The sequence below is a fragment of the Sylvia atricapilla genome, chromosome 8, assembly GCF_009819655.1.
Source record: "Sylvia atricapilla isolate bSylAtr1 chromosome 8, bSylAtr1.pri, whole genome shotgun sequence".
Lineage (NCBI taxonomy): Eukaryota > Metazoa > Chordata > Aves > Passeriformes > Sylviidae > Sylvia > Sylvia atricapilla.
Genome location: NC_089147.1, coordinates 32,558,035 through 32,582,439, shown reverse-complemented (window position 1 = coordinate 32,582,439; position 24,405 = coordinate 32,558,035). Strand labels below are relative to the sequence as shown.

At 43.7% G+C, this 24,405-nt stretch overlaps 1 protein-coding gene across 1 annotated transcript in view; it reads left to right on the top strand.

Moving 5' to 3' along the window:
• The first annotated feature begins 1,795 nt into the window (after positions 1 to 1,795).
• Positions 1,796 to 24,405, top strand: part of LOC136364585 (protocadherin-15-like) — a 177,719-nt gene continuing 155,109 nt past the window's right edge. The window contains exon 1 of the mRNA XM_066324539.1: positions 1,796 to 1,894. The gene's annotated coding sequence lies outside the window, so the exon portion shown is untranslated. The remainder of the gene's footprint in view (positions 1,895 to 24,405) is intronic.

Genomic DNA, 24,405 nt, shown 5'->3' with positions numbered 1-24,405 from the left:
AAGTGACAATGAACGAATGAGGAAAACAGAACCTTATGATGCGCCTCACCTTCATCTCTGTTGTCCTGTACCTATGTTTTGGATTTCTTAGTGTAATATTTTTATCACACTTTCCCTCTCAGGAAATACTCAGAATATTCCTTTTTTACTGAAAAAGCTCTTTGGTTGTTCCCTCCTTCAAGCATCCAGCATTGGGATTTATACTGAATCTGGATGTGCTGAGATTTTTGTGTCTTTTCTTTTTTCCTTTTTTTTCCTTTTTTTTTTTTTCTTTTTTTTTCTTTAGTGTTTTGCTTTGAGATGCAGAATTAAAAACACATGGGATGTTTTCCCTCTCTGAGGTTTGTTGTTTCCTTTTTTTCCCCCAGTGTGTTTGGCTATTCTGTGTATATTTGGGAAGAACTGCATCATAGTAGTAGAGACCTGTTCATATGACTTTGGCTGGACCAGTTTCAGTGAAAACACTCCTGGATACAAATATTTACTGTCGTGAGGGTTGTAGCTTTAGCCTGATGTGGGTTTACAAAAATTGTAGTTCGTAATTAAAGAGTAGCAGTGTATTGGGTGGAATATAACTATGCATAATAAAAAGCAGGAATTTTGGCCACTGGGTTACAGCTGAAGAGAGGATTCTCCACTTTCTGTTTAGCTGTGTCAAAGGTTTATGTGATTTTAGGGGTTTTTGGTATTTGGGGTTTTTTTTGCTCTCTTTCTGCTGGTTTATTGTTTATAATTTGGTTTTTTCTGATTAGATTGGTAGCTTTGATGCCCGAGGAAATGACAAAACCTTTCTAAGGCTTCCTTGTAGATCCCTGCATTAATGCATGACAGAGCCAGAAATTTATTGTTAGTTTTTATTACTAACAGACAGGTTCTGCTCAAAACTTTGCCTTGGTTTTCTGCCCTTTACCCTTCCTAGAGATGAACCTTCAGCACATTATTCCTGGATTATCATTAAGGAAGAGCAGAATTCTGGTGGATGTTCCTGTAGGAGAAGGGAATGCAGGTGACCTCACCCCTGATAAGTAAGAGCTGTGTTAATTACCCAATGCGGCCTCACCCCTGATGAGTCACGGCTGTATCCAATAAGGGTGAGTGAGATAAAAGAGGGGGTTAGGTGGTGGGGGAGGATCATAAAGGAGGAGGGACCTTGTGAAAGAGGGAACAAGTGGATCATGGAGGAGGAGCAGGATCCCGAGGAGAGAGAATCACTGCTGTGAGGTCAGTGTGGGTGTACAGTTAGAGCCTGTTGCTGGAACCTGCAGTCAGAGTCTGCACACTGATCCCTGCAGTCACAGTCTGGCTGGGTAAAAGCCTGCAGTCACAGTCTGCACACTGATCCCTGCAGTCACAGTGTAGCTGGGTAAAAACCTGCAGTCAGAGTCTGCACACTGATCCCTGCAGTCACAGTCTAGCTGTGTAAAAGCCTGCAGTCAGTCTGCAAACTGATCCCTGCAGTCAGAGTTCAGCTGGAAATAACCAGCAGTCAGAGGCTGCAAGGGAAACCTCCAGTAGGAGCTTGCTGCAGCCAGAGTCAGTGAATAGTTGGAGTCAGGATGGCTGAGCTGTGAAGAGGAATAAACCAGGACCCTCTTCATGCTGAGCACATGTGATAAACAAGTCTGTGTCTTGGCTCATTTCTACCCTCTAACAAGAGGGCTGCCACAGGCTTTCTCCTGCCTTACCAGGCTTTTATTCCTGGAAGTGCTGGGTTGGAATCACTGATTGCCTGTAATCTCTCCACCTGGGCCAGTCTCCAGCAGCTATGGCGGCAATGCTTTGCTATTTCAGGGTTCTCTAAATGTCCGTCAAGTGTGTTGTAAGCTTCAAACAATTGGGAAGAGGGAGTGAGTTTGCTACAATCCTTGTTTGCCAGACTCATCAGGCTGTTGAGGTGAGGAGGAGCTGGAAATTAGGCTGTCTAAATTAGTGTTGAAGGATATGAAAAGGTTGAAGGACGGGGTAGAACAGGCAAATGGGAACATTGACAGCTCCCTTTGAATACCTGGGAGTTTCCCATCATTGTTGCTGTTATTCAGAGCTACAATGTTATATTTTATTATAAAACGTTAACAATAAACTGTGGAGCTCCAGCAGCCTTTGCACAAGCAGAAAAAGTAATTAGCAGGGTGATCTTTTTGATGCAGGTTGTTTGGGGTTTTTTGGGGGGTTTTTTTGGGTTTTTTTTTTGGTTTTTTTTTTTCTTAGTACTTGAGGGCCTCATTCTTGCAGTCAGATGTGGAAGAAAATAAAATGTCTGCAAGCCAAAATTGTTGATGTTGAAATTGTAAACAGGCTGTAAATATTTGACTGAAGGTATCAACCATTGTCATAACCTGACAAGGGATATTATCAATTTTGCCTTGCTTTGAAACAATTTTCAAATATATATCTTTGTCAAACATCTTGTCCTTGGGCAGCAGGAGTTACTGTGGGCATTGCTTCAGCAATAGGTTTGGGATTTGTATTTTTTAAATTGTTTTGTGGGTTTTTTTCTTTTGTTTGTTTGGATTTTTGGGGGGGGGCATGTTGATTGGTTGGTTGGTGGGGACTTGGTGTTGGTGGGTGGCTGATATTTTGATGAGATGAGGAAAACAAAGATTTAGATGATGTATTAAATTACAAGGGTGCTGAGAGGGCTGAGAAGCCAGAGGGTAAATAAGGTTTGTAGGGCTGTGCATGATAAATCAAATATGATAATGAATTCAAGATTTAGAAGGGGAAAATGATACACAGTTTGCATGATAATGCAGGTCACAAGCAGTACTTTTACTTTCAAATGTTGATTAGTTAAGCAGTTTTTAAAAATGATGTTGCATCCATGTTTGGGAACATCTTGTCAGCATCTGTTTAGGGTTTGTTTCATAATTTCTCCAAAGGGACATCAAATGGAGGGATTCTGTTGACTAAATTACTGCAGGCTATTAGTTATGCTCTTGAAATATATTATTACAAATGTAAATAATAGTCATCAGCTACAAGTGCATTGCTCCTCTTACAGGCTGGCTTATTAAAAAAAAGATTGTGAAACTCCTCTGAATCTTCAGCAGAAGAATTGGACTAGTTTTGTGTTTTCTTTGGGGAGGTGGGACATGGTCAATGATTGTGGCGCAGGACAGAGGCGGGACCTGCATTTTTCTCTTAATGGCTCTAATTCTTCATTCCTTTTCTTTCATTGAAGCAACATTTCCTTCATGAAATCTTCCAACCTTCTCCAGTCTCTGAGTTCAGCCACTTCTCCTGCTGTTTTCTGGAAGGCTGAAGGGGAGGCCATTCTGATGGCTGAAGTTTGAGGCATGAACATGGAATAAGATGGTTTTTCCCTGAGGTCCCCATGAGTAGACCCAGGTGGCGCTGAGTTAACTGGATGGATTGGTGTCCCTTGTGCTCCTTGCTGCTGGCAGGCACAGGACAATTCTCTCCACCTGAGGGGAGAACACAGGGAGCATATGTGCCTCAGACGAAACCACTCAATTTGTCTCCTTTGGCCACACTTTGTTTTGGGCTGAGCTTTCCAAGATTGTTTTCCTTCCTGACCAGGAGAACAGATGGAGAGCTGTCTTGTGACAGTCTGTCCTGCATTTTCCCTCACCACTCAGTACCTCAGTGTGTATGGGATGTGCAGAGCAGGGCTGAGGAGTGGGAGATGAGATCCATTGCTGGGAAAGGGGCTGGTCATGCTGTTACAGCCATGATTGCCACCAATCTCCTTGATGAAAATAAGCAAAGGCACATTTGCTGACTCTCCAGCCTTTCCCACCAGTTCTTTCTGAATCATCAGCTTTTGAAAAGAGCAATAAAAATTGTGCAGAGTTCTTGCTTTCACAAATAATCACCTTCAAGTGTCACAGTTGTCATCTCTATTCCCTCACAGAATCACAGAGCAATTTGCAGTGGAAGAGACTTTAAAGTCCATCCCATCCCATGGGCAGGGACACCCAGAAATCCAGAGATGTCTTCACCTTCGAGTTGCTTTGGGAACACCTGGATGGTTTTTTACTTAAACCTGAAAATCCCCTGTTGAATTCTTAGCAACTGGAAACAGTAAAAATGTGTTTCCAACTTAGAGTGAGTAATATTACTCTCAATTGTTTTGTTTCTGGACTCAAAAAGATTGTGGAATGCATCTGAATATTCAAAAGAAGAATTGGGCTGGTTTTGTATTTTCTCTGTGAGGGCAAGCTGGAGGTGATGCCTGGTCAGTGATTCTGGTGGAGGACAGAGGAGGGACCTGAATTTTTCTCCTCATGGCTCTCATTCTTTATTCCTTTTTCCCCACTGAAGCAACATTCCCCTCATAAAAGCTGGATTTCTTTTTCATAACCATAAATTGCAAAATAGAGTAAATTGTGTTTTCTCTCTGACCTCACTTTGTGGAATGAGGTGGCTCCACTCTTTTAAGCTCTTAGTATCTTACCAGTACATGGCGTTGGAGAGATTCTTGGATTTTGAATTCTTAGGATTCTTGGATTCTGGATTTTGGGAGACAGGGGAAGAGTCACTAATTTTAGGAGCACTGAACACTTCTCTTGTTCTTCTCAGTGTCTGCAGGGACTCAGAGCAGGATCTTTGCATCAGGTGGTGGGTGGTACTTCAGACAAAGTCAGGGAGTTACATTTTCTTAATTGGTTGTGATGATTCAGCCTGAAACATGAATCACCCTGGACAGAGAGCTGGATGTTTCCAGGGTAGTAAGAGCCAACTAATTTTAGTTTGCCCCAGAGGCTAAATTGATGTACAGATCAAGTTCGATTAATTTTTTTTTTTTTCCCCACACTCCCAACTGTTCATTTTTCTTGTTCTGACAGTTTTATTTACTGGGAGCCTAAAAGGTCTGTCAGCATGGACTGCCTGGGCATCCTGTCAGAGCCTGGAGGCTGTACCTCCTCTAACACGTGCTCTGTGTAAAAATGTCTGCCTGGGTCGTTGGCTTTTTGATTTACTTGAGGTAGAAGATGTTTCTGGTGTCCCCAGGAAGCCTGGTTCCAAACATGGGAACTGAACTTAGTGACTTTTCAGGGAGAGATTTCTCACCATGCCCCAGATTCTGCCTGCATTGGTTGGGGCAAAGCTGGGCAAGGTGCCTCAGAAATGCAACTTTTTTAAAATCATCCTGATGGTAAAATCTTTCAGGAGGAATTTCTCCATGGAAAGGGTGCTGAGGCCTTGGCAGGGGCTGCCCAGGGAGCTTTGGAGGGCCCGTGGCTGGAGGTGTCCAAAGAAGAGCTGGAGGTGGCACTCAGTGCTCTGAGCTGGCCACAGCTTGGACTCTTTGGGCTGGGAGGGATTTTTCCAACCTTAATAATTCTGTGATTAAAAACTTCATTTTTTTTTTTTTTAATTTTCTGGTGTTGATTTCAGTAGGAAAGCTTGCTTTGTGTTGGATGCACATGGAATTCTCACTGTGGGAGGTTTTGTTTCTTGTTTATCCTGCAGATGGTTGAACTGTGTGGAAAAGTTTGCTGCAGGATTTATTGTTTTGTTTTGCACGTGTAAAACTTCTGCCAGTGTGGAGATGTTCACTCAATCCTGTGCAGCTCTGAGGGCAGGGAGACCCTGACACAGATTGCCAGACAAGGTGTGGCTGCACCTGGATCCCTGGAAGAGTTCAAGGCTAAGTTGGATGGGGCTTGGAGCAGCCTGGGATAGTGGAAGGTGTCTCCTTTTCCTTCATTAATTGTTTGGGGGCTTTGTAATTTCTGATAGTGTTTGATATGTTGTGGGTTTGTTTTTTTTTTTTTTGGTTGGTTGGTTGGTTTTTTTTCTTTTTTTTTTGTGTTTTTTTTTTTTTTTTTTTTTTTTTTTTGTGGTTTTTGTTGTTGTTGTTTGTTTTTGTAAGGAAGTGTGTTTGAAGTGAGGCAAAGTTTGGGGATTTTCCCTCAGTTCTCACTATTCAAAGCTTTGTTTGACCTGTTGTTCTTGGGTTAGTTAAAATTCAGGTGCTGGTGTTTTGTTTTTTTTTTTTTTCAAGTGAGGTGGAGAGTTTAGTTTAGCCCTTCCAAATGTGAACGCGTGCTCTGGAGATTTAAATGCTCTATTAGGGACTGATTAAAACATAAAATTAAATTGTGTATCATAATTTCAGCTCCAAGTTTAGATTAATTGAAAGCTAAATTGCCTATAACACCTTCCACTTTGATACTTCAGCGCCTTCCCATATGATCAGATGGAACTCGGAACTTTAAACAGTCAGCTGAACACACTTTTACATGAACAATGAGAATTAAATAGTCAGGTTTGGGTACTGCACCATTAGGATTACAAGAGACACTGGTTATGAGAAATATCTTCCTGTTTTACCCTGAAAGTTAATTTGAAGGGGAAAGAAGCATCCAGAATGAAGAGTTTTAAGGAATTGTGATGTCTTAACCAGTAAAATTGTGTGTAGAAAACTCTCTTGGGAGTGGTTCTATGCAGTTTTAGAGACTCAGAATTCACAAGTCACTTCAAAACTTTGTTGTCTTTATTACTTTCCGGTGAGTTCAAAGTTCTAGTCCAAATTTTAAAATTTCAGATACTAGACATAATTAGAGGGATTATTAAATAGTTTTCAAGGTGATGAAAAGGAGCACTGAGTGATTGTACAGCTGATTTTTGTTGGGCCCAAGGTGTGTACTTATATAAAAGGCGTTGCATGTGCAGCCAGAGATACAATGAACTGACTTGTGCTTTATTCTTATTTATTTGGGGCTCTATTTCCTCTCTTTAAAGACTTTGGGTAAAATCCAGATGGATCTGGAGCTTCATGTCAGGTGGTTTTTCCAATGCTGGCCTTTATTCCAATAATTCAGTCTACAGGGAGGAGGGTCCTGTCCCTTGTGGCTCTTGCTTCAGAATCATTAATTCTAACATAATTAATCTGTTTACTGAAGTTTGTCCCTCTCATGCCGTGATTTCATTCCTCCTTAGAATATGTACCTGGCAGGCTGTTCTCCAGATTTATCACATGTGCCTCAAATGGTCTGAGGAGCAAAATGAAGACATTTTTCCTTAAATGTCTGACTGTCCTTGAAGCCTGGGGCTTTGCAGCAGACAGCCCTGAGTGGAAATGGATGAGGAGTTTTTCCTCTGCTCTGGCTTTCAGCAAACTTCCATTTTCTTGCCCTTCAGGTAGGAAATGGGGTGTATCCTACTATGAGGTGGAAAAGAGTAGCAGAACCAGAGCAGATACTGCTGAAAAGCATTTGAGGATGATATTTTTATTTTTCTTTTAGGTATTCAAGCATTCCAAACACTGTATTTTGTTTTCTGGTTTTTTTGGAAACAAGCATGCTAGCAGAAATGCTGGAATTCTGAAGTGCTGCTACTTCTCTTTGTCCCTAGGGAAGAAACTGCTTTTGTATTACAAACTCAGTGGAGCAGAAATTTATGAGCAGTCTGATTTATGCCCTTCTGTTGGGGAGGAGGGATTTAAATAACTGGCAACCTCTGGAGGTAGAAACACTTGTTTTGTTTCTTCTGTACATTCTGTGATGGCTGTGAAATGATCCCCCAAACATCCAGGGGAACCTGGACAAGCTCCAGAAAAGGAGAGAGATTTTGGGCCAGGACCTGGAGTGGCAGAACAAGGGGAATGGCTTCCCAGTGCCAGAGGGCAGGGCTGGATGGGATATTGGGCAGGAATTGTTCCCTGGCAGGGTGGGCAGGCCCTGGCACAGGGTGCCCAGAGCAGCTGTGGCTGCCCCTGGATCCCTGGCAGTGCCCATGGCCAGGTTGAATTAGAAACCAGTTTGGTAACAAACAATAATGATTCTCACTCCTGACGTAGCAGACGTTTCCTTTACTGGCACCATAAATTCCCTTCTGCTGTTCCTTTAGGAAGTGTGGCCTGACAGTAATTAAGCAGTAATTGGTGTATGAAGGCAAGAGCTGTTCCCAGTAGCTAAGTATTGTTAGGAAATAATTTCATATATCCAATGGTATTTCAGCAGTTTTAACCAATTTTGGGTTTATTACATGCCATATGTCTGCCCAGCAGGACTTGGGATTGGGTTTAGCAAATGCAGTTGTTGTGCTTTATTGAATGCTGGTTTTAAAGGCAACTTTTTTTACTCACCAGGGTATACAAATATTTTTTCTTCCACGTACGTTGCTCTCTCCCAACTTTCTGCATAGATTTTACTTCATCACCTCATGTTAAAGCATGGGATTTTTGGGGAAGAGGAGATGTGTGGTCGCTGGTTTTTTGTTCCTTAAGGGTGAGTTTTGGTCAGAACTCAGACCCGAGGACTAACAGTGATGGCAGAGCTTAGCTCAGTGTGGTTTTAGAGGTGTCTGAACTTCCTGCCACCAGCTTGGCACACGGATGAGTTACAGCCAGCAGCTGCTGCTGCAGATCCACGGACCAATCTGACACAATATTTTGGTTTTCCTTTTTTTTTTTTTTTTTTTTTTTTTTTAACCTGAGGTTTAATTTTTGAAAGCCAGTCTTGATGTCATTTGCACACAACCCTGACCATACACTTCACCCAAGTGGGGACTCCAGGGGTTCTGCTCTTGTTTGGGAGCACAGCTGTGGAAATGACTCCTCTGTGTGAAGACGAATTATTTGTGTTTGTTGAGGAATACCCTGATAGCACTTAACTGTTAAAAGCTGACTTAAAAAATACCTCTTTCTACCCAAAAGCCTTCTGCTCTTGTTGCAATCCAGTGATGGATGAGCCTGATAGTGATTTAGCTCTTGGAACTATTAGACATGGACATAATCCATTGTGGTTGGTTTGTCCTCAGCATTCCTGCTGGGAATAATGTCCTCTTCTGGTGGGTGATGAGGAGAGCAGTGCTTTTCCCATCTCTAAAAGGTGTAGGGCACTGCCTGTGCTGCTGCAAGATGAGAGAAAATGCAGGAATGATTTCCCAGGGAGAGACCACTGAGGTGAGTTTGTGGAAGAGATGAATGTGAAACAGTGATGGTGAAGCGTTGAGAATTTCTCTTTTTTCTTAAATGTTTGGACTGTATTAAAAGATTTTTTAAATTTCTCTGCAGAAACATAGGAGGTGGGAAAACATTTTGTTCATTTTCCCCAAGAATTAATGCCCCGCTTCCCCCCATTGTTAAGATTTCATGAAATCCAGGGGAATTTCAGCTGAGATTTAATTATGGGACAGTAAATAATTCCTCTCTGAAGAATAACTAAGTGATTTCAGGACTCTCAGCCCGGAAATGAAGGACAGAACAAGGATGTCATGGAGCTGTGTGATGATACTGAAGGGAAAGGGGGGCAAGGATAGATTATTCCCACATTTCTAATCCAAGCACTGGGCTTATCAGCACATGAAATAAGTTGTTACTGGGATTTTTTTAAATTTATTTTTCTTTTTTCGACTTCATTGTGTGGTCCTAATTATCTCTCTTTGTTTGGATGCCTGATCAGCCATACCTTTGTCCTGACTGATGACCTTTTGCCTCTGCAAGGGTGAAAAAAGATTTCAAGGGTAGTTTAATTCTCTGAAGGCGACTTCTTTTTTTTCCTTTTCATACAGCTGGCATGAAAACTTCTCTTATAGATATTAAAACAAGGATATTGCTGCCTGTCCTATTGTGTAGCATCAGTAGTGAAGTGTGGAAATTACTCTAAAACCTGTGAGTTTTCTGCCTCTGTTCCTATTCTTATTTCCATAGCACAGGTGAAGTCAACAGCTTTTTGGCAATAAAGCCGAAATTTTTCTGTATTGCAGTTCTTTTTTCAAATGTTACAGGCTCTTGTTTGTAGTAGGAAATTCACAGTAGTAGCCAATTGATTCTGAAATCTTTCTTTTTCTTTGCCTCCTCTGAAGCAAGAATTCAGTTTGAATTGTTTTTCAGAGATCCCACCCTCTGTTTTGCAATTCATCCATTTGTTAGGCTTTTTAAAATGGTGAAAAGAATTTAGCTTTTTAGCTAAAATTTAGCATTAAAACTAAATTTATGGTCAGATTGGCCATTTAATTAACTTTAGACAAAACTTTCATATGAACTAGGAATGAGCTTGGTGTCCTGCCACAAACCAAAATTACTCTGTGTTTTGGGACGCTCCAAATTGGATTTTTAGCGATGTTGTGCTGAATTATGCCACGGAAAGAGGGGAAGTAGCAGTGTAAGATGATTTTTAAACAGCAGTGGCACGAGTGATTAGAATGATGAGTGTGGCGGTATTTATGTGAAGTTTTTTTGCATAATGAGAAGGGAGTGAGTTATTGAGGGAGAGATAGCAATGATCCAGCTCATAACGGCTGTGCGCAGGAGAATCATTTCGTTAAATACTCCAGCAGATCAGTAAATCCTTCAGCTGCCTTTTGCAGAGCAGTCAGAGAGTTGATGTTCTTCTGAGAGGAATTCACCTCCTGTTTCTTGTCTCCTCCCTCCACCCTGACATTTTGCTAAAACAATTTATTGCCTGGCAAAGCCTGCAAACAAAGCCTTCCAAGGCACTAAAGATCCCATCCACTTAGAGGCCTTTTCTGTTAAAGCCCTAAAAATACTGTCACTGATCCTTGGGTTGGAGTGCAGCCTGTCCTCCCCAGTCTCCTGTGGCCAGCCCAGCTCCTTGGCCTTCCCTGCCCTGCCGTTGCTTTTACCTTAACAAGGATTTTCTGTGCTCTGCTTCCCCTTTTTTCCCCATCAATTCACTGACCTGACTTGGCCTTTGTGCCAAGTCTCCATGACTTTGGTCTCTTTGGACTCAGAGGCCTTCTGTGTCAGTTATCTCCAAGAGGGAGTAAAAAAAAATCCTTAATAAATACTCATTTCTGTGGAATTCAGCCTGAGGAAAGGGAGAAATAAGTATGAATTGATTCTGGATTATACAGGTGTGACAAAGATTTGGTGTTCTGGTGAAAAATGGAGGGAAGATGTGATGAATTCAGCAAACAGCGTTGGGGAAACTTTGATGCTCTTCAACTCCTTTGGATTGTCCAGCAAATTTTAATTATCAGAATTTTGTACCCCATAAATATTCTTGGAGAGTGATTCTGGTCATTTCTTACATGAGCCCAATTCTGACTTTGAGGTGACTGAAAACCTGGTGTCCTTGCCCATGGCAGGGGCTTGGAATAAGATGATCTCAAAGATCTTTCCCAACCCATTGGATGATTTTATAATTCCTGTAAAGAAAGCAAGATATCAACCTCAAATTTGAGATTCTTTGAGCACAGCTTACTCCTTTCAGGAATAGAGAAGGAGAAATTATTAATTTAGAGAGAAAACTGTTAATTTGAGTGGGAAAGAAATCCAGGGTATTTATTAAGAAATAGAGCAGTTGGGTCATTCTATGTTCCTAATGAATTTGAAAATTCCGTATCTTGTTAAACTTCTAGTTTGGAGCAGAGCTGGTAAAATATTCTGAGTAGAATACTTTGATTCAAGTGTTGATTTACATTTTTGGCTGATATTTTCCATATTGGACAGCCTGGTCTTCAGGAGACTTTGGGGGATATTTGTGTTTGGGTGGAAACTTGGCACAAAAAAGAAGATAAGCATTTAAATGTGCGTTTTAAAAATCAGTGGTGCAATCTGAAATTCTTTTTTAAGAAATTTCAATGAAGCTGCAAGTGGAGCACAGTTCCAAAGAGCAGTTGTGTGATATCAATGAATTTCCTGGTTTTCCATTTTAAAATAGTGGGGCTTGGGATGAGCGTTACTCTACCCTCATCTGCAGAAGACTTACGATGTCTCATGATTAGAAGTCACAAATGTGGTAAAAATTGCCAGGCTCAGTTGGACCAGGGCCTTTCCCTGTGGGAACTTGTTCAAAAACAAGACTTATATTGATGGACACAAAAGAGAAACACCAGGATTTAATTCCCAAAAGGGGACTTGAGCACAGAAACCCAACATCTACTTCCATAACTTCCTGTTCCTCTGAGGGTTTTCCTGCTGGGACATCTGCTGAGCCAGATTTTGAAATCTGCCTGCATCAGGTGTGTTTGCAGCCATTTGAGGGGTTTATGATTGCACACTAAGTGATAACTAAAGATTGCAGCAGACTTGCATTTCTCCTCTCTGCATTTGTTCTATAAAGGTGTAAAATGATGATTAAAGCATAAGGAAAATCGTTCCTGCATAAAAGATTTGAAGAGGAACTCAACAGAACTTGGAAAATACTTCATTTCCAAGAGTGGAGAAGGCTCCTGAGAGGATGTATCCAGAGACTGATTTCCATACAAGGATAATGTGGTTTAGAGCCCTGATTGAGGTCTCCTGTGCTGAGGTGATCTATGGTCACCTTGTTAACAGGAGTTGGAAGTTGTTCCAGGGTAAATCCAGGTCTTGTTCCAGGGTAAATCTGCCTCTTGAGGGGGATTTAGAAGAGCTGCTGCCCTCCTGTCCCAGCAGGTGTCCAGTCTAAGTGGCCTCTGAGGAGTTGAGCCAAAGCTGGGTACTTGTGAACTTTTTTTCACTTTTTTCACACCCTTGCTCATGTTCTTACTTTGATTTCTTCCTTTCCCCTTCGACCTTTCAAACTGGCGTGGCAGAACCCAAAATCCTGGCATGTGGTGCTTTGTGTCTTATATCTGCTCCCACTATGTTTAAAACCATCTGATTCCCTCAAGATGCAATTAATGAGAAAGCACTGAAAATTTAAACTTCAGAATCAGCAGCATTGTTCAGCAGCATTGATGTCATTCCTGTGATGTTCTCTACTTTTGTGTGCCACCTCAGACACTGTCCTCGGGTCAAGAGGCACCGCTTCTGTCTGGATCCTATTTTGGATAATTTCCCAAAGGCCTCTTTAGAGATTTTTGCCTTGATTTTGATGGCTTCCCTCCAAATCTAAACATCTTGTTGTTATCAGGATATTTTGTCTTGAAAGATTTTTTTCTTTGTAGTTTTCCCCCTTGGGGAGGAATGCCTCACAGCAGTTGTGTGAATCAGGGGGAAAAAAATAAAGCTCTTTTCACTGCAGATATCCCGAGATCCCTGAGGCTGGAAAATCCCTGCCAGCCCACGGAGTCCCAGCTGTGCCCCATGGCCACCTTGTCCCCAGCCCAGAGCACTGAGTGCCACCTCCAGCCCTGCCTTGGACACCTCCAGCCATGGGCACTCCAAAGCTCCCTGGGCAGCCCCTGCCAAGGCCTCAGCACCCTTTCCATGGAGAAATTCCTGCTGCTGGCCAAGCTGAGCCTCCCCTGGCCCAGCCTGAGGCCCTTTGCCCTTGTCCTGTCCCTGTGCCCTGGCAGCAGAGCCCGACGCCACCTGGGCTGCACCCTCCTGGCAGGGACTTGTGCAGAGCCGTAAGGCCCCCCTAGGATGTGTTGTCACTTTTGGAATCAGGACATTGTTAAAACAGCTGGATTTAAGTCCAAATTTCCCAAAACCTGACTGCCTTATGGTCAAGTGTAGAATCTTCCCTCTCCTCTAGTGTGGGCTGAGGACCAAAGTGACGGAAAAGGAGTAAAATTCAGATTAGATGAAGGAAATTTCTTACTCCAGGCAGTTTCTTTAGCTTGGAACAAGTGCAGAGAATTGTGAGGAAACTCACACGTAATTTATGGGGTTTTATATGTTTTACTCAATTTATATCACACAGCTGGGGGGAAAAATCAAACATATCAATTAGCAACTGAATTAAGCCATTAATCTGTTCTGTTCAGCAGATATTCCTCTGATTCACTGCGTGTTTTGGAGAGAGGAAATGTGTCCCTTAACCCTATACCTGAGGTGAGGTGCACAGCACTACCTGGGGGTCCCCCCGTGGCTCCTGCAGGCAGTTTGCAAAAGCCCTGAAGCATGGTCTGTCCTTGTTTTAATCTGCATAATTAAATCTATTGTTGTTTGGAGAGGTAACAACTGGGAGTAGAGTGTTTTCTCTGTTCTGATGACTTCCTGAACAAGCCCGAGTGTTTAGCAGGCATGAGAAAGATTTCTTTGTGTGCTTTCTTCCTTTTATTCCTGCCTGTATTCCTCTAGGACAGAAATATTACAGTGTCATGGGAAAAAATTGTTTCTTCAGCAGCTTTGCTGATCAAGGTTTCAGTTGATGTCTGTGATGTCTTTTTCTGGCAGCAAGTAATCCTTGGGAATTTTCGTTTTTCCATGTTTTAAACTGCCAGAGGGCAGGGATGGATGGGATATTGGGAAGGAATTGTTCCCTGTGCCCTGGAACAGGGTGCCCAGAGCAGCTGTGGCTGCCCCTGGATCCCTGGCAGTGCCCAAGGCCAGGCTGGACTTTGGGGCTTGGAGCAGCCTGGGACAGTGGAAGGTAGAACTAAATGGGTTTTAACATCCCTTCCAGTCCAAACCAGTCTGATATCTGATGAAGGGTTGGGTTTATTTGAGTTTCTTCTGTTTGACAGAGGAGTGCAAGGTTCCCCAGTGTCCTTCCTGAGCCCTTGTCCTTCTCTGGTGTCTGTTTTTTGAAATGATGGCAGCAAACCCTTTGTTTAATGCTCCAGGGGCTTCCTATTGTCCTATATAATGTCATTCTAATTTAGGCCCTCTCCTTCTCCCTCCTAATGTTCCCCAGCATTTTGTTTACTGCAGCTCGGTGCCCACAGCCGCTCCCCGGGCGCCTCCTCTGAGGGGAAAATAGCTGCAAAGCTGACAAAATCCCAGTCCCTCTCTGCATACATGAATATCTCATTTGTTCCAGTGTGCTTTTCTGTCCAAATGAGGATTCCTTTCCCAAGCTGCCCAGGTACTAAATGCTTTTAGATCCTCACTGAGCTGCTGACAGTCCTCTGTCCCCAGCCAGGGCTGAGCTCTGGAGCTGGCAGACTTTCACCTGGCGCTTCATTCCACACTCTGCCACCTTCCCCTCCTCACTCAGCAGCAGTGAAGTGTGTGGGCCAGCTCATCTGACCTCTGAGCTCGTAGTTTTCTCCTGTTTTTACAACTGAACTGCACCAACATGGTGTTTCCCACAGTTCAGCCTTTTATTTTGGACAGCCGACTTCACACCCCACGGTGCTTTCCTTTCTCTCCCATCTTGCTTCACAGGTTTTAGGAGAAAAGCCACAAAAGTGGAGTGAACACATTCAAATACCCCTAACCTCAGGCCTGCTGCCAATCCCATGGAATACTTGCCTGGATTGAAAAGCATCTCTTCTGACATTACATGAAAACTAACTTTATCTTCTCATTACAAGAAGTGTTCATTCTAAAGACGAAATTCTATTGTTACGTTCTTGCTGCCAGAGCCATTTTTGTCCCTCCCCATCCTGGCAGCCTGAGGACACTGTGGACAAAGCCTCAGAGGGGACACATCACTTCCCTGGGCATTGCCCACCTGTAGTGGCCTTTCTGCTGCAAGCCACAGGAATGCCTCTTCCCCTTTGGTCAAAGGAGCCGTCTCGGGGTCATGTCCGGAACTCCATCCTCTCTCCTATAGGAGCAATCATGATTTCCAAGTCTGGTCCTCTTCCCTGACTTCAGCATGGAGCAGGAATCCATGCTGGGTGTCACCAACTCTCAGCAGCTGCTGTTTGGTGACGTTAGCAGTCACACTGACATCTCTCAGGTTCACTCTTGCGCTTCTGAGGTGGTAAAATTCCTTCTTGAAGTGTTGTGGACAGAGCAGCTTCCAAGATGGATTGGCGTTGCTCACTCTTCTGTGGAAAAGCAAAACCATGGCCCAACTGCCCTTGATGAACTTTGTCTTCTGTGTTTTCCTTCCCCCTGGGTGCCCTCTCCTCTGCCCTCGTCTGATTGTGAGGGATTTTTTCCCCTGAGGTCTCTGGTGCTGAACCTTGGGCCAGTTTATATTGCTGCAGGTAAAAGAGGCACTCATTTGTGAAGCTTGGTTTATTATTACAGGATCCCAGGATGGTTTGGGTTGAAAGGGGCGATTAAAGCCCATCCAGTGCCACCCCATCCAGTGTCCCATGGGCAGGGACACCTCCCACTGTCCCAGGCTGCTCCAAGCCCCAAAGTCCAGCCTGGCCTTGGGCACTGCCAGGGATCCAGGGGCAGCCACAGCTGCTCTGGGCACCCTGTGCCAGGGCCTGCCCACCCTGCCAGGGAACAATTCCTGCCCAAGATCCCATCCAGCCCTGGCCTTTTTCAGTTTAAAGCCATTCTGCCTCATCCTGTCATTCCAGCCCCTTTAGCCAAACTCTTTCTCCAGCATCAGGGGTTCAGATCTGATTCTTGAACTTGTGATAATGTCTTGGCAGGAATGTGGTGCCTCACAGTGATGTGCCATGGGGAGGTCACTGAGGGTCCATGCTGTGCTGGCTGTTTCCAACCTATTCAACTTCACCAGCTCAACCTAATGTCTTCTGAACATGAGGGGTTTTAATTGAGTTCATGGGAATGTCAGCTCAGTACCAATGAAAATATCAAGCAGGGTGATGAAAAGTTTGTGGAAGAGGGGGAGAATATTATGAAGAGCCTGTGGATATGTACAGGCTGTCCATTCCTTGAGTGATCGCTGCAGCTTTGAGCGCATTTCCTTGTTTGCTTTTGTCCATTCTCCCACATCTGGCCTCAGTCAGAGACAGACTTGTGACCTTGTGTGGGTGTAAGGGTGCTGTTCATTTCAGGACTGTCAGAAAACAACATTGTTTTTTTTTTCCTTTATGAGATGTTACAGGAAATTGGTGAAACAATCTTATTTACTTTGACAGCTTCTGAAATTTGAGAATAGGCCACTTTTAAAACATTCCTTTGAGTAATGTGTTATTGCTTGGTTGTTAAACTCTGGTTTTGATGGTATTCCCAGATTTCCTTCAAGGATCTTACTGTTACTTGGACATCTTAATAGTTACTTTAATATAAACATTTGTAAACCCGTTTTGACTGATCTTTTAGAAAGAACCACCAGCACCAGCCCTATGACTAAAGTATCTAAATAAACAGTGAGATGTTTCATGTCCAACAAAAATGCTTAACCTGTTCCAAGAGATGTGCTGCATTTAGATGCAGGAAATTTGCTGGATTCATTGTAAATGTAGGATTGAGATGATTGTGCATCACTTCACCCATAGCTGTTCCCTCCACCTCCAAGTTTGCTGGTGATGGAGTGGAATTCTCTGTGTTGCACAGTGCTGGGGGGAGGTGTGCTGCTTTTCCCTGGATTTCCTTGTTTCTTAACCCAGCCCTGGGCTGAGCCCCAGCGTGGGCAGCAGGGCAGGGGGGACTCTGCCCCTGGGCTCAGGTGAGAGCCCACCTGCAGAGCTGCCCCAGCCCTGGGGCCCAGCACAGGAGGGACCTGGAGCTGCTGGAGAGAGGCTGGGGAGGCTCCAGGATGAGCAGAGGGATGGAGCAGCTCTGCTGGGAGGAAAGGCTGAGACAGCTGGGGCTGCTCAGCCTGGAGAGGAGAAGCTTTGGGGTGACCCAGTTGTGGCCTCCCAGGGCCTCAGGGAGCCCCAGGAAACATGGAGGGAGACTTGGAAAAAGACTCAGCTCAGCAGGGCCTGAGCAGGGGGAACAGTTGTTCCTGCCCATGGATGGGGGGATGGATTAGAGAATCTACAAGATCTCTGCCAACCCCAACCATTTCTACGCCAGTAATCTCAGGCAGGTGTATCCTGCCTCCAGCCTGGAACTGTTCCCTGTAGCAGCCAGGAACCATCTGAAAATCCCTGTGCTTGCACTTCTAAAGTAATCTCTTTAATTTTCCTGTCTCCACAATATATTGGAAGATCCCATCTTTATCTCTTCTCTGCTCCTCAGAAGCCATTTCTTGCTGGGTGTTTGACCAAGGAGACACTTGAGCAGATCAAAGCCCACATGTGGGTGCTTAAATCCATCCCCAGCAGCTCTGGTAGGCACTCAGTGCCAGCTGTCCCTGGATGAATGCCCTGTGCCCATCCCACCATGTGGGCACACCCCAGCACTGAATATGTGAATCACCCACAGATTCACCAAAACAAAAAAACAATCAGGAAATTTCACATCAGTTTCTTCATCCAGCAGTGGGCAGAAGCACTTCTGGAAGGGTGGAAGATAAGGATTTGCTTGGGAGATGTGGAGGCCAAGAGTTTTGGAATAGCCAGCGTGGGTGGATGAAAGCCCTGGATGTTCCGTGTTTCAAGGAAAGCAAGGATCCAGAAAATCCAGGAAGTGAAATGCTGAGGGTTGAGGGTTGATGTTGCAGCACTGAGGTGTGAGGGTGTCTGGAGAAACAGAGGTTCAGGAGATGGATTTATGTGATTGCCAGAGGGCTGAAAAGCAGCTGGAGGGATGAGGAGATTCAGAAGGTGTGAGATGGTTAAATGGAGATGGGTAAATCATGGGATCATAGAATGGTTTGGGTTGGTTAAAACCCATTTTATCTCACCCCATTCCATGGGCAAGGACACCTTCCACTATCCTGGGCTGCTCCAACCTGGCCTTGGACATTTCCAGAGATCCAAAGGCAGCAGCCAACAGCCTCTCTAGGGCAGGGAAGAGAGAGGAGTGATTCCAGCTTTGTGAAGCCTTATCAAAATGTGAGTAAAGATTTAACTACCTCCTTTCCCTCCCAGCCTACAAGCTCAGAAATCAATCCCACCATAATCAAAACATATTACTCAATTACAGTCAGTGGGCATTAAGAAATGACAAGAGGGATTTTTTTAAGGGTAAGATCCCCCAAAAATACTGGGAAGGAAAATCACGGAGCAGAGGAGTGAAAGCATGCTTGAGGCTTGAGAAACGTGGTGTCAGCTCAGGGGAAGCCTGGAGAGCAGAAGGGCACAGGAGGGTTGGGAGAGGCTGTTCAGGAATAATGGGGACAAGTGGGTTTGATGACACAACTGACAGGGAAGGAGGAGATGGGGAAGGCCAGACCCCCTTTGGGGCTGAGGCATTTTTGGATGGGAGCAGGTGGAAACTGAAAGTCAGGCTTAAGGAGCAGAGGCAAAAAGGAGGTGTGGGACAGCAGGGATGTGCTTAAAATAATGAAAATCTAGCCTGGGACTCCATTAAGGGACTCCAATCCAGCTCTGCAGGCTGAGGAGGCTTCCCAAGAAAACTGGTGAGGTGTGAGAGGAGTTTGAAGGTACCAGGTTGGTTATCTGAGGTTGGTTGTGTTGAAGGTTCCTTGTGCACGTGGCTCAGGGCTTAAATAAATAATCAATGATTTAGCTGCAGGATGTGGTCACTTATCTTCTACCAAGGGCCTGATAAAGACGAAACTTCTGATTTAATCTAGAAGAGAAACCTGAATTCCTGTGAAATGGATTAATTTAGGCTGGGCTCTGCTGAGGAGCCTGGTCCCTGAATTACTGGAGGTTAATAGCAGGTGGGCACTGGTGGCAGAAGGAATGTTTGGGGTTTTTTTTGGGAATGTCCCAAAGGTATTAAGGAAGGCAGGCTGGCTCCTGTACAACAGTGGGATGTGCAGTCATTTTTTAGGGGATTTTGAGTCCTGGTGCAGACTTGTGGCAGCTCTCTGGCTTAACCAGCCTTACTATTTGGCTTCTGGCCTGGTAATTTCCAGTACCAAAATCTTCAACTGGTTTTGGGAGTGGCTGGATGAAATCTCTGCTCAGGGGGTGTGTACATGTTAATTCTGGCATGTCATACACTGAGCTACTCAAACGCAGCTCCTGCCACTACTCCAGGGTGTATTTAACACTTCTGCTGTAGCGGCTACAGGCAAGTAGAAACATTAATTTCTAGAAAAATGACAAGTTTAGTGTATTTATTTTTTACAGAATTTAAATAAAATCCTCTTGGAGAAGGGAAGAGGCAGCATTTCCTTAATAAAATGAATGCACTTAAATCCAATTAACACGAATTTATTTAATCTGGGTCATGTTCATTGTTCTGGTTTTGTTTGGGATGTTTCCATTTTTATATCAGCCAGTTTTTCAGCCATCAGATTTGGAGACAGCTCCTGGTGTCCTGCAAGGAGCACTCAGAGGGGCTCTTGACAAAACATTTCCTGGTGTCAGAGAGATTTTACCCATTGGATTCTCTCCTCTGTGTTATGTAGTCCCAGGGAAGGATCCTTGGAGAGAAACTGCTCTGACAAGGGAGAAATGGAGACGTTTTTGGGATGGAATCCAACACCTGTCCTGCAATAAAATAAATAATGAAACTGATCTTTGACTTTTCTATTGAATTATACTTTCATTATTAACATGTATATGTTAATACACAGTTAATGTGTATTAACATACACATTTAACTTTAATGTGCAACTTTAGCTCTGTGTGCATATTTTGTCAAGACAAAGGCTATTGAAGAATGAACTGAGCTACTCCTGACTAATATGGGTTGTATTTCTTTTAATCTTTTTATGTTAATGTTAATTTTCAGCTGAAGTCCCCTGGCTCTGATATCAGGTTTAGGATATCTTTGCTCTCTCTTCTTTCTTGGAGGCACCATCTGCGCAGCAGAAGTTTCAAATGAACAGTGTCACAGCCAAAGAGCTGCTTTTGTGACTTCAAACCTTCTGTGAAAACAATATTTTATAGGCGAAGTCCATACAAAAGGGTTGGAAACAAAAGTAAATAAACTCCTAATGCATAAAAAAAAGGGGATTTGTGGACAGGAAGGGTTGTAATCCTGTTAATCCATTCAAGAGCTGCACTGCTTGTTAAAAAGACAAGAAATAAATCACTGCTAGCGATGGAACCAGGAAACAAAAGTGCTTCTCTCCCTTTCTCAGTTATCCCATAAAGCTCTTTCCTGAGAGTTCAGTTGAGTTTTGTCTGTGCAAGCCTTCCATCTATTCCTCAATCTTCTTTGTTCAGTGGGAATCAGCAGCATTAAATAGTTTTAATCCTTTTACATCATAATCTATAGGATGTTCTGCTGGCAGGAGGGTGGCAAAGTCCCCTTGGAGTGTCTGGAAGGCTTCCCTGCCCACTGCAGGGCTTGGAATGAGGTGAGCTCGAAGGTCCCTTCCAGTGCAAACCATTCTGGGATCCTCTGGCTATACCACTGGGACATAGAGATGGAAAATAAAGAACTTTGTAACTGATGTAATGTAGGAAAATAGTTGTTTTGGGGTTTTGGGGGTGCAAGATTGAAATAACCCTAGAGACTTCGGCATTGAAGTAAAAATGGCTTGTTAATTAACTTTTAGATTGCATCTTTCCCAGACAGGGGTAGCTGTGGTTGTTCTCACTGAAGTTTGAAAAGACTTTTTTGAGCTCTGTTACTGAGGATTTGCTTTGGCCTTGCAGTGGCATCTCATCGACTCCTTCGGAGTCATTTCTGCAAGAAAGGCACAGAAAATAACAGGATGAAAGAGTGGGGCAAGGAAAAGAACAAAACCAGCAGTCCTTAGAAGAAAGGGGGCAGGCAGGAATATTTGAAGCTGAATTATTTGTATGTAGACACAGAGAAAACAATGAGGAATTTCAAGTTGCTGGTGAATTTTTACTTCAAATTCTCATATAAATTGTCGTCATTTTTTTTTCCTTGTTCTTGTGTCTTTGCTTTCTAAAAATGCTGCCTCCTAGTGAGGGTAAAAACTCACGAGGTTGATAACACAACGACAAGGGACATATGTTGCATCAATGTTCCACTTTTTTAATGTGTTTATTTATGTGGAACAGACCCAGCGGCTGGGAAAAGGGAATTGAGGTGGGAGCAGGTTTGATCTTGAAATTTCATCTTTAAAATCTTCACGTTCCAGAAAGGTCTTATCCAAGGAGAGGAGAATGATAAAATCCAACTCAACCGTGCCAGTCCCAGAGCGTGAGAGCACTTTAATAGGATTGAGTAAATCCAAGAGTCCATAAGGCTGAAATACTCATGTGTTAATTGCTCAGGAAGTGTCAGTGAAATAAAACCTGGAGTAGTGTTTGGGTTTTTGGAACCTCCAAAGCTGGAGAAAGGGCTGGATTTGCACTGTAAATTATTCACTGTAGCACCAGCACAGCCAAATATTTGCTTATGCTTGAATAATTCTTCAGGAAAGCATTTAAGCAGATATTTGACTTCAGCAAACAGATTTAGTCACACTTGCAGCTGAATAAGAGCCAGAACTGCTTTTAACTCAAAGGTGAGGTCTTCCTTCCCTGGCTTTTCTCCTGGTTGGAGGGGGCTGGGAGATGGGATCTGGGACTGGGCATGGAAGGGAGGCTGTGGGCTGATACTCACCCTTCCAGGCTGTTCCAGGCTCCCAGAGGTGATTCCTGAGCTGGAATTAGGGTTTATTTTTGTGGTTAAGCCCCAGCTGAGGCTGTTCTCCAGATGTGCTCTGGCTGTGCCCCACCAGTGAGAGGGGCTCAGGGCATGGGAGGGAGGCTGTGAGCTGATCTTCAGCCTTCCAGGATATTCCAAACTGCCAGAGTGACTCCCTAAGCTGGAATGTTGGCATGAAAGTTTATTTTTCTGGTTCAGCCCCAGGTGAGGGTGTTTTCTGTCAGTGAAAGGGGCTCAGGGCCTGGGTCTGGGAGGGAGCTTGTAGGATGAGATCCATCTTCCCAGGATGTCCTGAGCTACCAGAAGTGATCCTTGAGCTGGGATTCAGGTTTGGTTTTGTGGCTAAGCCTCAGGTGAGGATGTCTTCCAGCAGATGTGCTCTGGGTGTGCACCCCCAGGGAGAGGGGTTCAGGACCTGCTCATCAGAAGTTACCCCCCTGAGATTGTTCATGGAATTCATGGGTATGAATTCCATACCAGCTGAGGTGACTTGGGTGTTGAACAGCACTGTGAGGTAAAACAGAGTTGAGGGATTTTATGGTGTGTATCTGTTCTGTGGTTAAATAATCTTTTAGAAGCTTTTTGCTCGTGCTGGCGCTTCAAGAGAAATGTTTGGGTGACAAAAATTGAACATTTGGGTGCAGAGTTTTTAATGAAGTGTAGCTTTAACCAAGATACACTGTTAGACTCTAAAGCAAGTTCCCTTTCTTTTTTGCTTCTGTAAGAGTTTTTTTCCTGCTGTTTTACTGGCATTCCTGATTTATTAGAGCACCAGTTCTCCAGAATAAGCGTTTGCACTCCCTATTTTATGTCTGCAAACTTTGAGAGTTTAGCTGATCAGTAATAATGATGAACTTCATAAAAAAAACCCAGTCCACTGTATTTTTTTTGCTGTGTTAAAGCAATTCAGCTGCATGAACCTTTAAAAAATAAATACTTTTAAAGATTTATCACAATCGTTGGGTGCAAAGAGCAAAACAAAAATGCAAAAAACCACTAAGCAAAATGAGTGACTCCTGATGCTTGAAGGAGTTCAGGCTGGTTATGTAAATAATAGCACAAGTAAAAATGGGTATTTAATTCCTTTTTAAATGCTGAGTTACTCATCCAACCACAGCAGTTTCTCAGGAACCACTGTTCTTGACAAAGAAATAGCAAATATTTGTTTATGTGTCTAATGAATTAACAATGCTCCCTTAGTGATTTCTGTGGAAGTTTGTCAGGGCTTTGAACCCACTGTAGGAGCAGAAAGTGCAGTGTTTGCCTTCAGGTTGTTTTCAGATTTGCTGCTGGTGGAGAACACCCAGAGAAGTTCTCCAGAAGAACCACTGCTGGTGGCAGTTTGGGTGGTGTGGCCACTTCCATAGTCCATGTTTCCTGTGGAACTGGGTGTGGATGAAGCAGTACTGGTGTGAGGGAGTCAATGGCTCTGGCTTGTGACACACCTGGCCAAAATTTGGATTTTTTTTTTTTTTCCCTCATTGAATTTTTTCAAGTAGCCAAGAAAGATGTGGAGCTCTTGGAGTCAATCCAGAGGAGGACACAGAGGTGCTCCAAGGGCTGGAGCCCCTCTGGAGCCAGGCTGGGAGAGCTGGGGGTGCTCACCTGGAGAGGAGAAGGCTCCAGGGAGAGCTCAGAGCCCTGCCAGGGCCTAAAGGGGCTCCAGGAGAGCTGGAGAGGGACTGGGGACAAGGGATGGAGGGACAGGACACAGGGAATGGCTTCCCAGTGCCAGAGGGCAGGGCTGGATGGGATACTGGGCAGGAATTGTTCCCTGGCAGGGTGGGGAGGCACAGAGTACCCAGAGAATGGTTATTTATTTTGACCAAGGCCACGTTCCCTCCTGCTCCAGCTTCTAAGGAATGCAAAGTTTTAAATCCTGTAATAACACCAGATCTAAAAGCAAATAATTATTGGAAGTTACTGTCATATTGGAAGTTACTGTTCCTCTAAATATATTCAAAGCGCTTGGATGTCATAACTCATATTTAGATTGGTTTAGTTTTTAATTTACCTTTATCATCCATCAAAGCTTAGAATTAGAATATTTTTCAAGAAAATACTGAGTCTTGTAGACATTTTGTATGACTTTACAGATCTTCCTTCTCTCATCAATTCATAGCTGTTCCCTGCCCTGTCTGGAGTTCAACCTTATTTCTTAGAGGTTGTCAACCTTTTGGCACTTTGTGGTAAATTGTGATTGTTTCCAAGTTAGCAGAGTCATTTAAACTTAATAGTCTCATTTTCTGTACTTTATACTCCTGGCTTTTGGGGGGTTTATTTGTTTGATTGGGGTTTTGGTGGGGTTTTTTTTTTTTTCCTTTGTCTGTGCTTTTTTGGTTTTGGGGTTTTTTTTCTGCTACAAATTGAAGGAAAAAGCAGGATTTTTTTTTTCTTCT